A 13,783-nucleotide genomic window follows, 5' to 3' on the forward strand; every position below is an offset into this window, starting at 1 on the left:
TCTTGTTTGAGAACAATTCTCAGATTTTCTATACCAATCAATAAAGTTTGTTCCAGATAGCTTTTCTTTTTCAAGAATTGAACGCAAATTAAAATTGGATTGGTGTTAACAGTAGGTGCCATGATCTAGAATAGAAATAAATATGCAAAATTTAGCACTATGTTTATGTAAAACTTTCATTAAACAATTTAACAAAAGATACTCCCACTATATGTTTTCAAACTGTTTCCCTCTAACGACATATAGTGGAACAAGATCCATATTCAACTAGGTTCTAGTGAGCTTTGGTATCATGCCTAGAAACTTAAGTGACATAGGTAAGCAATATCTTGCTAATCACATCCCTATGTGACTCTTGTTTGTTGGGTGGCATCGAATGCTCCGGCCCCAACACTATGCCCAAAAACCCAAAATTGTTTTGATAGCTTTGTTAAGTGAACCAATACAATGCGTGTGGATGTCTGACATCCACCCTAATTGGTTAAGATAAAAGATGGCACCCTGTTTTGGCAGACCTACCAAACAATGATCAAAACCTAAGTAGGTGCAACTATTGGAAGGACATCAATTATTCTTAATTTTTCTGAGGGAAGCTACTCTATCATGTAAACATATCCATCTCATAGAAAACATGAATAAAACAGCATGATAGGAACATAAATAAGCATCATAGGCAATCATATTAACTGTGACATAGTATGGCTCCTTCACATGGTGATCTCTATTGCCATGATCCCTGTCCTTCGATTCATCATGCTTCGAGTTTTCATGATTATGTATTAGTCTATTACACCTAATAGCACTAGACAAAATACATGAGAATATGAAGCATCACATGTCGGCACGCAGGCCGTTATACAATAACATGACAGCTTTGAGATGCAATTAACCATGACACACAGGTCATGAAAATTACAAACATGCATCACATATATAATAAGGCCATACTAGTCACAACATTCTCTACAAAAATGAGTTAAGCGTGGAATAGAATTCTAATGTCACAACATCCACATGTTATCTTTATAAGCCTTACGCTCAGATAGCACGGCAGTCCGGCTATGAAAATCGCTATGAAAATCTCATCGAATTGATCATATCAAGCCGATTCTGAGTCATTCACAATACCTCAATTTTCATTGGATCAATCATATTGATCATCGCGTGAGGTTTTTGGAAACGATGACAACATGTACAACCTCGATATGCTGTTCTCAAACCACTAAGCGGCGTGCGCTGTCAGCCCCGATGGTGATTCTAGCCGATAGGGGCAAGTCACATGCACGACTAGGTGGGAGATCGAGCTAATCTTTTTGGTTGTATGGTTCCACCGACTCGCATCTCATCTGATCCCAATTACACCAGGCCATGCAATGATCGATTCTTCACATGAGCCGATCACTAAAATAATAGATTCAATCTATTACTACCACATATCACATATATGTGACTGATCCAGATCAAAAACTACGCAAGATGGCTCTGATACCACTATAGGGGAACGGGCAGGCTACACAAGCCTAAAACAAAAAAATTTCTACCGTATTCACCTAGGAAATCATGCTAGTAGGAGACCATATATTGTTACCGCTTGACGCGCAGTGCAACAGAAGAAGAGTTGCAGTAGAGCGATCCAACGTTGTGCGCGTCAAACTTCTCAAGTAGCTTCTCGATCAAATCCGTGACCAGCCCCGCGCAAGTGGTCACGCTCCTCGACCAACTCCGAGTAGGTGGTCGTGCTTCTCGACCAACTCCGAGAAGGTGGTCGTGCTCCTCGACCAACTTCGAGCAGGTGGTCGTGCTCCTTGACCAACTCCTCGACCACATCGCAATGATATGTGACCAGGGATCGACTAATAATAACATTTTGATATAAACAAAGAGTTTCGTGAACAAGTCACACACTTGCCAATCAATATAAACAATAATCATACTTGGAATAACACATTATTCGGTAGTACATGAACATAGACGTGTGATACAATCATCTCTATGATTGCCTCTAGGGTATATCACCTTCACCGACACTGATGGGGCGCTACATATGTGGGGTTTTGTAGTAGTGACAATTTTCAACGAGCACTTAGGACTTACCGAGCTCGACAACTTGGGTAGCAAGAGAGGTTGAACCACTTATTTGTTTCCCTTGCATGAATGTTTCAAGTGAACCCTAAGATTTCTGAAACAAATTGTGAGTTAGAGAGTTTAAACTCTGTTCCAACCAACCATGAAACATTTGCGACTGATATGTTAATTGTGTATGTATATATGCAAATTGTGAATGAAATGTGTCACTACTACAGAAAAGGTCATCACTGCCGGTTTAAAAAATGCATTACTACCCAATTTTTAACCAGTAGTGATAATCCATGATTATCACTACTAGTTGATGTAACAAACCGACAATGATATAAACTATCACTGTCGGTTCTTGAGCTTATTCTGCCTATTTATATACTTATCATTACAGGTTCCAGCTACGAACCGACAGTGATACTTAATCCAGTAAATAAAATTTAAATAGGTAGGCAATAATTTAGCCGAGCTTTATATTACTAATCTCTAGAATTTAGCTTTATATCACACTAATCTATAATTAAGTCACTAAATCCATCATTGTACACCAAAAACAAAAGACATGCACGATCGTGCAAAAAAAAAACCCTAAACCCGACGTGCAAAACACCCTAAATGTGTGCATCACGTCTACCAGTCGGACACAATGATGAAGAAGTAGTAGTCGTCGTCATCCTCGTCATCATCCTCATTGTCGCCATTGTCGCCATTATCATCCTCGTCCTCGCCATTGTTGCTGGCCTCCTCCTCCTGCTCCTCTTGTCCTCCTCCTCATTCCAGCTCATTCGGGGCCTCTTCGCCTCTGGTTTGTCGAGGAATTAGTCCCACATGCCGTCATCCACAGAGGGGACCATGCTAATTCACTAGAGTTCAAGGTCTGTGGCTCGTCTGAGCTCTTTAGCGGGGCCTCAGCCTCGTCGTCGGACTATGGTGCGGGTGTGGGTGGCGTGGTCGGAGAAGTTGGCAACCGAGGTGGCAGTGGAGTGGCTGGAGAGGGAGAAGAATCGTGTGGATCCATGGGGTAGCGGCGGCGATGGTGCTAGCAGGGGTGGAGGGGAAAGGGTGAGAGCAAGAGCGATCGAGTGTGAAATAAATAAAGGCACTCCAGAGAAGCCGACCAGGTGGGCGCAGGAATTCGTACGATTTTTTGGGATATCACTACCTGTTCGTAAATATAACCAACAATGATAGCCATTATCACTGTCAGTTATTAAAGACACATCTTTTGATGAATTAATATCACTATCAGTTTGTGTTACGAACCGTTAGTGATGTATCATTACCGGTTTTAAGCGAAGAACTAGCAATGATAATTTAAATGTCACTGCCAGTTCATGTTACCAACTAGCAGTAATGTATCACTACCGGTTCGTAACAAGAATTGACAGTGATAATTACTATCACTACCGGTTCTTGCTGGCTCAACTTTTTATATGCGCCTTGAGCTTATAAACCGGCAATGAAAGGAGGGTAGGGATGACCCTTTTATGTAGTAGTATGTCAAGCTACAAATATCGTGATGAATTGTGTATGTATATATGCTATTTTCTTAATATGATGTTGTCGATAATAGTTAGATGGGGGATTATCACTACCAGTTTATTATATAAACCGATACTTATAGTACGCTTATCACTACTGGTTATCTAATTAATGCAGTTTTTGAAATGGTAGTGATGACCTTTCTCATAGTAGTGTTGATTTCTTTGTATGCATGTCTGAGTTTAGGAAGGATATGCATGCGTACTAGAACTTTCCTTTTAGTTGACGTGCAGTAATTAGAAGCAAACAATATATCTTTTATTAGGAAAAATAGACAATTATTAGTCAATGGTTACGATCTATCACAACTCTGTATCTTAAAAGAACCCATAGCCAATGTAAAATTAATTTTGATAATTTACCGAGTTAATTTGGAGAGCTACAAACTCGACCCACCAAAGTAACAGTGTCGCCATCGACTTCGTCATTTTCTTTCTTTTGAAAGTTGCAAATTTTATATTTCAGACTAAACGTGGTGCCTCCCATCTAACTTATTTTTATTGTGTGATGCATTATTGGTCAAGGCCAGGCTTGTCCATATAGGAGATGAGGCGATGAAATGACAATATAACATTATGGTCATTATCAATGAAAAATTTATGACATACTTTTTTCCATATTGAATCGGTCTAGGTACTTCTGATGGGGAAAAAATTAAGTGGTTGGGGGAGAGTGACACAAGCAGTAAAAAGCTGAAGAGGGGGAGCGCAGAGAGCGCGAGAAGCGGGGCCATGGCGAGGGGACCTGGAGAAGGGACGGATGGGAAAGGAGAGAAGCTTGTGCGTGGAAATACATTAAAAAAAGATGCCGTGAAGTGTTGTAATCTTGCAAAAAATACTGTCAAGAAAGTAAACTTTTGTACGAAAAAGAAAGTGAAGTGTAGGTCAGTTCTGGACAGGATTTACTAGTACAAAAACCTTTCACTTAGTTTTAAAAGTTTAAGTTATTTTTTTTCACTAAAAACGTTATTAGTGATGGTTTTTGAACTGACACTAATTATTCTGTTTTATTAACCGGCACTAATACTGAGTCTATCAGTGTCGGTTTATAACAAGTAACCGGCACTGATAGTCTCCGTATCAGTGTCAGTTTTTTATCATGAGCCGCCACTGATGGCCTCTCCCCTTGTACAAAATCTAGCCATTGTCGACAACAGCACAAATAATATTACTACAGCAAGATAAACATGCATTCAAGTTTCACATGCACATATAATTATCTCAGCATATACATAATTTGTTCATATCTCATCTCATTCACGTATATGTAACTATATTATTTCACATGTCATTGACTAGAGATCATAACTAATGCAAGTTTGCAATAAAAATTCATAATTAACAGAAGTATGCAACAAAAGGGTAAGAAGTAATGTCATTCAATTATTCTTGTTGACCGAAGACCCTGAACAACGCTTTTTTTCCCTTAAGAATCGTGTAACAAACTCCACGGGCTAATTGAATGGATGGCTTGCGAACAACACCATTTGGAAACATGGTTCCACCCAGACTCTAGAATGACTTGGTCATTGATGAGCCTGCAGAGTTGCTCTTGAATTGCGTTGATTCTCTGCAGCATGAGGATACTTGTTTCTAACTCGAGGTCCTGCAATTACCAGAATTGAAGAAATCAATCTATTTGAACAGGAGTAGAAACTGAAAATTAATCATCAATATGTATACCACTTACCTCAGCTTTGTTAATGGTATTATAATTGTTTTCGATCCATCCATGCATGAAGTTACATATATAGTAGCCATATAAATTATTGCCCTAGGTTTGAAGCCTATAAGAAAAGTCTATTACGATTTTCCATTCCTTTCGGAACAGAAAGTGATGTCCTTTCTTCTTGACGTAGCACGCGTACACCCTATACGTGTATGATTATTGACCGTAACTAGATTAGATTCAATCAATTCAAAGTTTACTAAAGCATTAATGAAATGATTAGTTTAACTTTGTAGCAAGTCTATAACCGGTTGTAAGGTAAAAGTATGTATTTCTTTAATTGGTACGTTTGAATAAATTCAAGTGCATAATTCTTGGTTGCCTGTGGTAGGGTGGCGACCATCATCTGATTTATTTTCATTGGGTCGAGGAATTCTACTTCAGTGATGCCCTTTTGACTGCATGTATGTATCTTCGTTCTGCATACACACAAAGTTAAGATATTCAATCTAATGGTACAAGAATTTATACTGTAAATTATACATGTAGGACACACACAGAGTCCACAAACATATGAGATGAACGCTGAGGACGTCTTGGTGGTAGAGTTGATACATTTTGTCAAAATGAATCCAGACTTTACCGTCCTCATGGAGGAAATCACAATATCTATATTGGAACACGAACATCTTTCTACCGGCCTTCGACTGTTCCAAGTACCAAGCATGAAATCTCCACATTTGGGTTGTTATCTCCGACAGGGACTCGACCAGTGGTTCGCCAAGATTAAATTACCATTTAGTTTATGCCTTTTCAACCTTGGACTCATCATAAAGTGCTTCTTTTGTCATTCCGACATTAATTAGAAAATTTCTTTCTAATTCTTCCTGTTGTTCTAGCGCTCTTTGTTTTTTTTACTTTCTCAATCGATGCCTTCTTCAACTGTTTCTTACCCATGATGAGCGCATAGTAGATTTTAGTGGTGGATCCACAGGTCTTGTCAAAGTCTGAAGAAACTTAGTGACTATTGCTGGATCGATAGCACTCTTCTCTGGCTTAGACGTTTGAAGTGTGCAGTGACATCGGCACTCACTTTCCTTCTGGTTTCCTCATCATTTAAGTCATAGGGCAGAGGAGATCTCGACTCCTTAGATGTTGACTATCGCTTCTTAGCTGTTGCTCGCTATTGTGACAAAGTCGATTTCTGAGATGACATTGACTTTTGAGCTTGTGCAGGTGCTACCAGCTTCTACAGTGGGATAGGTGGTGGCAGTGAAGGGGTTGGAGATCTTCTTGGTTGCTATAGAGGCGGCGGCGGTGGAGGTGGACATCTTCTGGGTGGCTGTGGAGGTGAAGACGGAGGAGGCAGAGATGCTCTGGGTGCGTCCAATGACTCCGAACTAGACCCAAAATCATATGTGTCTTCGCCAAATAATATGTCGCGCTTGAGCCACAAGAAGTAATGGCCTACACTTCTTGAGAGCCTCATTTCCCCTGCCTCTCTAGGGTAATCCAGCTTGCTTTTATGATACTTATGTATTATACTGTCTATGTGTACATTGGCATATCCTTGTGCTATCGAACAACCGTTGAAGAGGGTCCCTTCCACCTATTTCGCAGCCAGACCACTAGCCACTGTGGTGGAAACACCCAAGACTGGCACGACAAGCTTGCATGGTGTGTTTTCTGTGATGTCGTCCACGGGGTGATAGATTAAGGCTTCTGCTGAAAGCCTCGTAGATGCGCAGCTGATCCAGGGACCACTAGGGCTTGGCACCAAAGCATTATTTGTGATGGCTAACAGCTCCTTCCTTAATTGCTACCTAGCTTGCATCATATCTGCTTTCGTTTTGGCATCTTTCATTCGTCTCTCCTCTACAAGTTCTTCTTTTAGCATGGCCATCATTTCTGAAATATTTTCTTTTCTTCGTTTCTTGTAAGTGTTGGTGTTTTGTTCGAATCCGACCTTCCAAGGCATCAAACCCTTACTGTGTGTGCAATCGATGTGCTCCTTATTTCCAAGTACTAATGTTAGCTCGTCGTTCTCCCTATCTGCCTGGAAAGAGCCCTGGGAACACTAGGCATGGGTATCTCTAATCTTCTATGTGACTTCCAGTTCTCATTCGCTTTTGAAGCATAAGCTTCCATCAATTGCAAGAGTCACCCCTCTCCCACAGGTAGTTCTTCGCTCGTGGAATCCACTCAGCTATCACAGGTGTGACACCACCTTTAGTTACATATTCTTTTCTCTTCTCCCACTGGTCAACTTTCCTAATGCACTCACGCGAGCTAGTTCTATAGGGGTATAAGTTCTTCTGGGAGTTAGCCTTATTTGCTTCACTTATCTTTTTTCTTCCTTCAAATCCCTATACTCCACGAAATCATTCCAAAATTTTTTCACCATCGGATAATCATCACAGTTGATGAGCCTATGGCTCCTTCAGATACAATCAATATCGCCAATAATCCTCAAATCAAACTAGGTCCAATTACAAGAGCGCGTGCACAACAATAAGACCACCAGATGAACTCATCCCTTGCTGTTCATGCTTCCTTGGATGAATTACTACTAAATTCTTATGATGTTTTATTGCTTAGGATTGTGGGAGAAGCAGCACAACCTTACTCGGGCATCACCCCTTGAAGGCCAAGTATACTCGGACTCGAGGCTGAGTTCTAGTCCTGGTGATGGTCGAGTCCTAGGACAACACATCAGTAAAATGGGCATAACTCTCTCATACGAAGTTCGTTTTAGACAATCTTAGACATTCTGGAAAGCTTATGATGAGGTATTTCAAATGGATATTAGCTTGACTAAATATTTATTATGGTGTAGTCAGAGTCAAAGGAATAAGGTGTTGTGCCACCGTTTTGGACCTAGTTGGTCCTTGTAATCGTGTCGGAGTCAGAATCCAGGTTGTGTACGCCTCTTTCCACGACTGCACAACCCTAGGTCGACCTCCTCACATCCCCCCTATATATACATAGTAGCCATCATAGTTTAGGCTCAGGTTTAGCTTAGATTATTCTGTTTTAGACAGTTTCACCATTTATCGGTTTGTTGAACCCCAACTCGAATACTTCATTGGTAATTAGGAATATTCAGATTATATCTACTTGTTCTTGCTTGTGTTCTCGATTTGCTTGCAGGAAAAGCCTTCTTCGCAAGGTCAACCACGTCTTGGCATGATTGATAACTACGGAGTAGTGGTGTAGTGATTGCGACGGTTCTCGATCTATTCTGTTCGGAGCCTTTAGATCATCAACATTGAAGCTCCACCAATCGACTTATCATATTACCTTTCGGAAGATCGAGCAAACGCGCATCACCAGTCCAGTGTTTGACCCTTCAAGTGATAATCTCTATACAATTTACCCTTAAAATTATTAAAAATTATGCCCATTATGACTAGGGCATGATGCTTCGTTGTGTCCATGTTGCATCCTTCAGGGTACTCGAACTTTTGCGACAACTTGCCCCACATGAAATCCTTGATGCTATCGGGAACCGCCCACTTGTGACCTGGTTTGCCTCTCCAAGTTCTGTAAGTGATTGCGACGTGGTCCCATGCGAAACACCCGCTTGCTATCTTGAACGGCCCGAGTACTTGTAGAGGTTTTATGGGCTCCCTTGCTGGATCGACCTCCATGATGATAAAAAAATCCCTCAGACATCTTGCTGGGACCTCAGCCGTGCCTCGGTCCTTCGGACGACTAACCATCTGGCGCAGCATCAGTGGTCGGAGATGAGAGAGCATCATCAGTGATCAGACCCTGCGGAGCATCAGCGTCAGGTTGATTCAGGTTGAGGTATGCACTCGGGCTTCGCTCTTGAGCATCATCCGAGATTGGATCCTGATCAGAGGAGGGGTCTTGTATTGGGGGGCAATTCCGTGGGTGGCGACATGATTTTGTACATGTCATTCCTACATAAAACTCCATCTATTCAAATTTGTTGCAACATCGACATTAGCATATATAATTGCTAGCGGATGCATCAAGAAATAGCAACTAGCAAAAAAGGTAATAGGTTCAAATCTTCTATAACATGTTAATCATGTCTCTAACTACATGTATCGTACCCATTATTCATGAATCACCAACTAGTGACGTTCATCATAAGTGCTCATATCATAAGTCTACATCACCTACTTTCGACAAAACACAAACAAAATGGTCCTCCACCCAAATAGATGAAGCAAAACTAAAAGGTTATGTTTAATCACATTAAGGGATAACAAAATTTTACTTTTGAAACAACATTGCAACAGTTTCTTTTGTTGCTTAATTAATCGACCGAAGAAAACACTGCTGAATTAGCAATGAAAAGAGAAATGAATAGCAATTGATTGACATCCATGTCATGTAGCATGTTTAAGATAGCAACATAGTAATGTCACAACCAATTCATATAAAGTACATTTTAAAGTACTACCATCCCACACATCAGCTATTGATCTAGTTTTCTCATTGACCAGTACATAAAAATCCAAAAAAAACTATAGCTAGACTAGCAGCACCTATCCAATTGTCCTCCCAAAACTTTACTTTCCTACCATTACCTATATGCCAACTACACCCAACCTTTACAGCTTGGGCTACCCACATAACAACTTTCCAAAAATGTAAAGCATTATAGTAGGATAAGTAAATAAATTTGGATTGTTAGTATTATATTTAAAGTAATGAAGAAAAAGATGAGAAGCGGTTGTTGGAAGATGAGAAAGATGTGGTGAAGAACGGGGATGAGATCTTGAGCAAAGTGATGATGGAGGATTATGCGGCGGCCGGGCCCGACACCAAGTTGTCAACGTCGGTAGATGGACACATCAAGGAGAAGGCATTGGTGTCAGCCAAGAACTCCCACGGCAAGCAGAAGGTAAAGGTACTAACACACCTACTAGCCCTAGATATGTATCAAAGAATACAACAAATAATTAAGCACCACACCATCCACATGTAGTTTGAGCCAGCATAGGAAAATACAACAAAATCTCAGTCATGTTTGAATCTTGCACTAGTTAATTAGGACAAAAAAGGATAGGACACATAATTTTTTTCACAAAACATGTGGGCAGATAATTCAGATCTGACTCAAGAATGTCATCATGGGAAAATCCATGCGAGACCTAGCAGCACACAGGCCTTGCATGGAGTGTACAACTGATGCTAGTACTTGCGTCCTGCAGAGCAAACCACTGGTATCTTAGGTGACTCGAGCAACCATTAGCTGGCTCGACTGCTACTAGATCTTTTACTCATCTTGCATATGTAGGTATGGAGCTTTACGCTGAAGTTGCACTTGAAGTTCATGCAGAGTGTGGAGGAGCTAGGGATCACCAAAGTTGTGCTGTCCCAAATCCTGGAGATCATTGGCATCAACTGTCTCACATGACACAACATTGCCAGCCACCTCCAGCTGCGTGCTGCCTAACGGGGACGGTGGGGAGGCGGCATCGGCGTCAGTGATGGGGACAGGGATGGTGGGGAGGCAGCATCAGCGACGGGAACGGGAACAACGGGGAGGCGGCGTTGGCGATGGGGATGGGAACGACAGGGTTTTGGGCGGCGCTGGGGAGACAACAGGAATCGGTGAGCGTGCAAAGGAGGAATGGAGAGGCTGTGGCTAAGTCCAGCTTATATAGGGATATTGTATGAGTGCTAGCTATGGTATACAACCGGCACTAATACTAGTATCAATGCTAGTTGTATACCACAACGGACACTGATACTTGAACTATCGGTGCCGGTTGTAGACCACAACCACCACTGATATTGTTTTACTTTTTTTGACAAAATATTTTATTGTATATCTAGGTCTGTAATTTATCTAATATTAAAGTTTATATTAGATATATAATTTGTATAGTACTTAATCATTATTTTTTTGCAGGAACTTATTTATTGTATACTTAGGTTTGTAATTTATTGTATACTAGATAATTTATTTTATATTAGGTTTATAATTTGTGTAGTACATCTTCGTTACTTAAGGAAATGTATATGTTTATAAAAATTTAAAGCTTCTTAATAAGTACGAACTAGATTTATAAGTATCATACAATAGCTTTATTTGTACTAATTAAAGCATGAATTATAGCTGTAAACTTTTTACTTAATATAAAATAAAAAATATTCTTATTTAATACATGTCCTTGATACAAATTACAACGAATCCTGAATTAATTATTACATCAAAGATACTTTCATTTAATGATTATAGCTTCGTTATGATTGTAGCGTGTGTAGTTAGGCTCCTCAATGTCGTCAATGAGAGGAAAGTCGACATTCTCTCCGAAAGGAGGTAGGTCGTTGAATTGATTTTAGTCTTCCTTGTCGACAATATCCTCAACACCGATAATTTTTCTTTTTCCTTACAGAATCACATGGCGTTCCTCCTTGTTAACTGGGTTCGTGTCCTTTACATAGAAGACTTGATTAACATTTTTGGCAAGCACGAATGGTTGTTCTCTGTATCCGATGAGTTTAAGGTTGACAATAGTCATACCATACTTGTCGGTATTCACTCCACCTAGGAGTCTGACCCATTGGCACCAGAATAGGGGGGTCTTCAACTGTTCTCCATATTGAAGCTCTCAAATCTCCACTATGAATCCATAGTAGGTCTCCCTGTTGCCATCGCGGTCGTAGGCATCAATACGGATACTACTATTTTTGTTAGTGCTCTTGTTATCTTGTGCTCTCGTATAAAATGTATAGCCATTAATGTCGTATGATTTGTATGTATGAATCGTAGTTGACGGCCCATTAGCCAGTATTTTCAATAGTGAATCATCTGTATCTCTACCCATCATGTATCTATGTAACCAACTGCTAAAATTATCTTTGTGCTCTCTTGTAATCCAATCATCTAACTTTATTGGATTTGTCGACCACAGCATTTGCACATGCATATTGACATACGAGTTCACTACAATTGATTGTTGCAAAATTGTAAAATGTGCTTGGGTGCATAAAACATAATTGTTGGAACGGACTGTACTATGACCTAGCATCCCTTTTCCCTTTAGCCTTCCCTCATAGCGAGATCTAGGCTTACCAATTGCTTTCAGATCCATGTAGTTAATGGTGAACTCAACAATCTCCTCCATTCCCTAGCCTTGGGCCATGCAACCTTCTGGCTGACTTTGGTTACGAACATATTTTTTCAGAACTGACATGAACATTTTGAAAGGATATATTTGATGCAGAAACATGGGGCCTAGGTACTTTATCTCATGCACGATGTGAACAATGAGATGGGCCATTATGTCAAAAAATGATGGAGGGAAAATACTCTCAAACTGGCATATAGTATGGACCACGTCTTCCTACAACTTTGTTAGTTTGCTCATATCGATGATCTCCTGTGAAATGCATTGAAAAACAAACACAACTTTATGATTATATTTTGAATCTTATCTGGCAGAATACCTCTAATTGCATCATCATTATGGGACAATGATGGGTCTTCATGCCAACTAACTTCAAAGTTTTCATGTTCACTAATCTCTTTATGTTAGAGGAGTAACCGGTCAGAACTTTGATTCCATGCAAGCAACTGCACAGGCTGATCTTCTCTTCCTTGCTCAGGGCATAGCTAGCCGTGGAAAGTTCATTTGCCCTGTTGCCTAGGATTTTAGGATGCAAAATTTTCCTTAGCTTCATATTTTCATGGTCCAACCGTGCATTGAGTGTATCTTTTATTTTTTCAGGTATGTCTAGTAAGGTACCAATCAAGCTGTCAAAATTATTCTTCTCCATATGTATGACGTCGATTGCGTATCAGACCATCAATTGCTTCCAATAGGGTAGGTTCCAAAAAATTGATCTCTTTTTAAACATAGGAGCGAGTTTTCTAGTTGGAAATTTTGTGCTACCTTTCCTCTTTGCAAGGACAACTATAAGATTCTTTACCATCTTATATACATGCTCCCCGGTGTGAACCTTTGGAGCTCGATGAGTCTCCACTATCCCATCAAAAGCTCTTTCATTCCTGTGGTACGGGTGATCCAGGCACATAAACCTAAGATGACCCATGTAGACTATTTTCTTACAGTTCTTCAGCCATAGCCCCCCTATTTCATCCAAGCACCATACACACCCATTGTATATTTTTAAAGTCTTTCCCGATAGGTTAGCAAGAGCAAGCCAATTATGGTCGTTACGAACAACACTGCGCGTATGGTGAAATGCTCGCATTTGTATTCATCCCACACTCGTACGCCATCTTTCCATAATACAAGGAGATCTTCAAGCAATTGTTGGAGATACACATCAATATCGTTATCAGGTTGACTCGGCCCACTGATCAACAAAGACATCATAAGGAACATCCGCTTCATACATAGCCAAGATGTAAGGTTGTAGATATAGAGAGTCATGGGCTAAGTGCTATGACCATTGTTCATGTTGCCGAAATGATTCATCCCATCCGTACTCAACCCGAACCTTATATTCCTAACTTCAGTTTTGAATTCCTTATATTTTGTATCGA

This window comes from Phragmites australis, chromosome 20 (assembly GCF_958298935.1).
Source record: "Phragmites australis chromosome 20, lpPhrAust1.1, whole genome shotgun sequence".
NCBI classification, from domain to species: Eukaryota; Viridiplantae; Streptophyta; class Magnoliopsida; order Poales; family Poaceae; genus Phragmites; species Phragmites australis.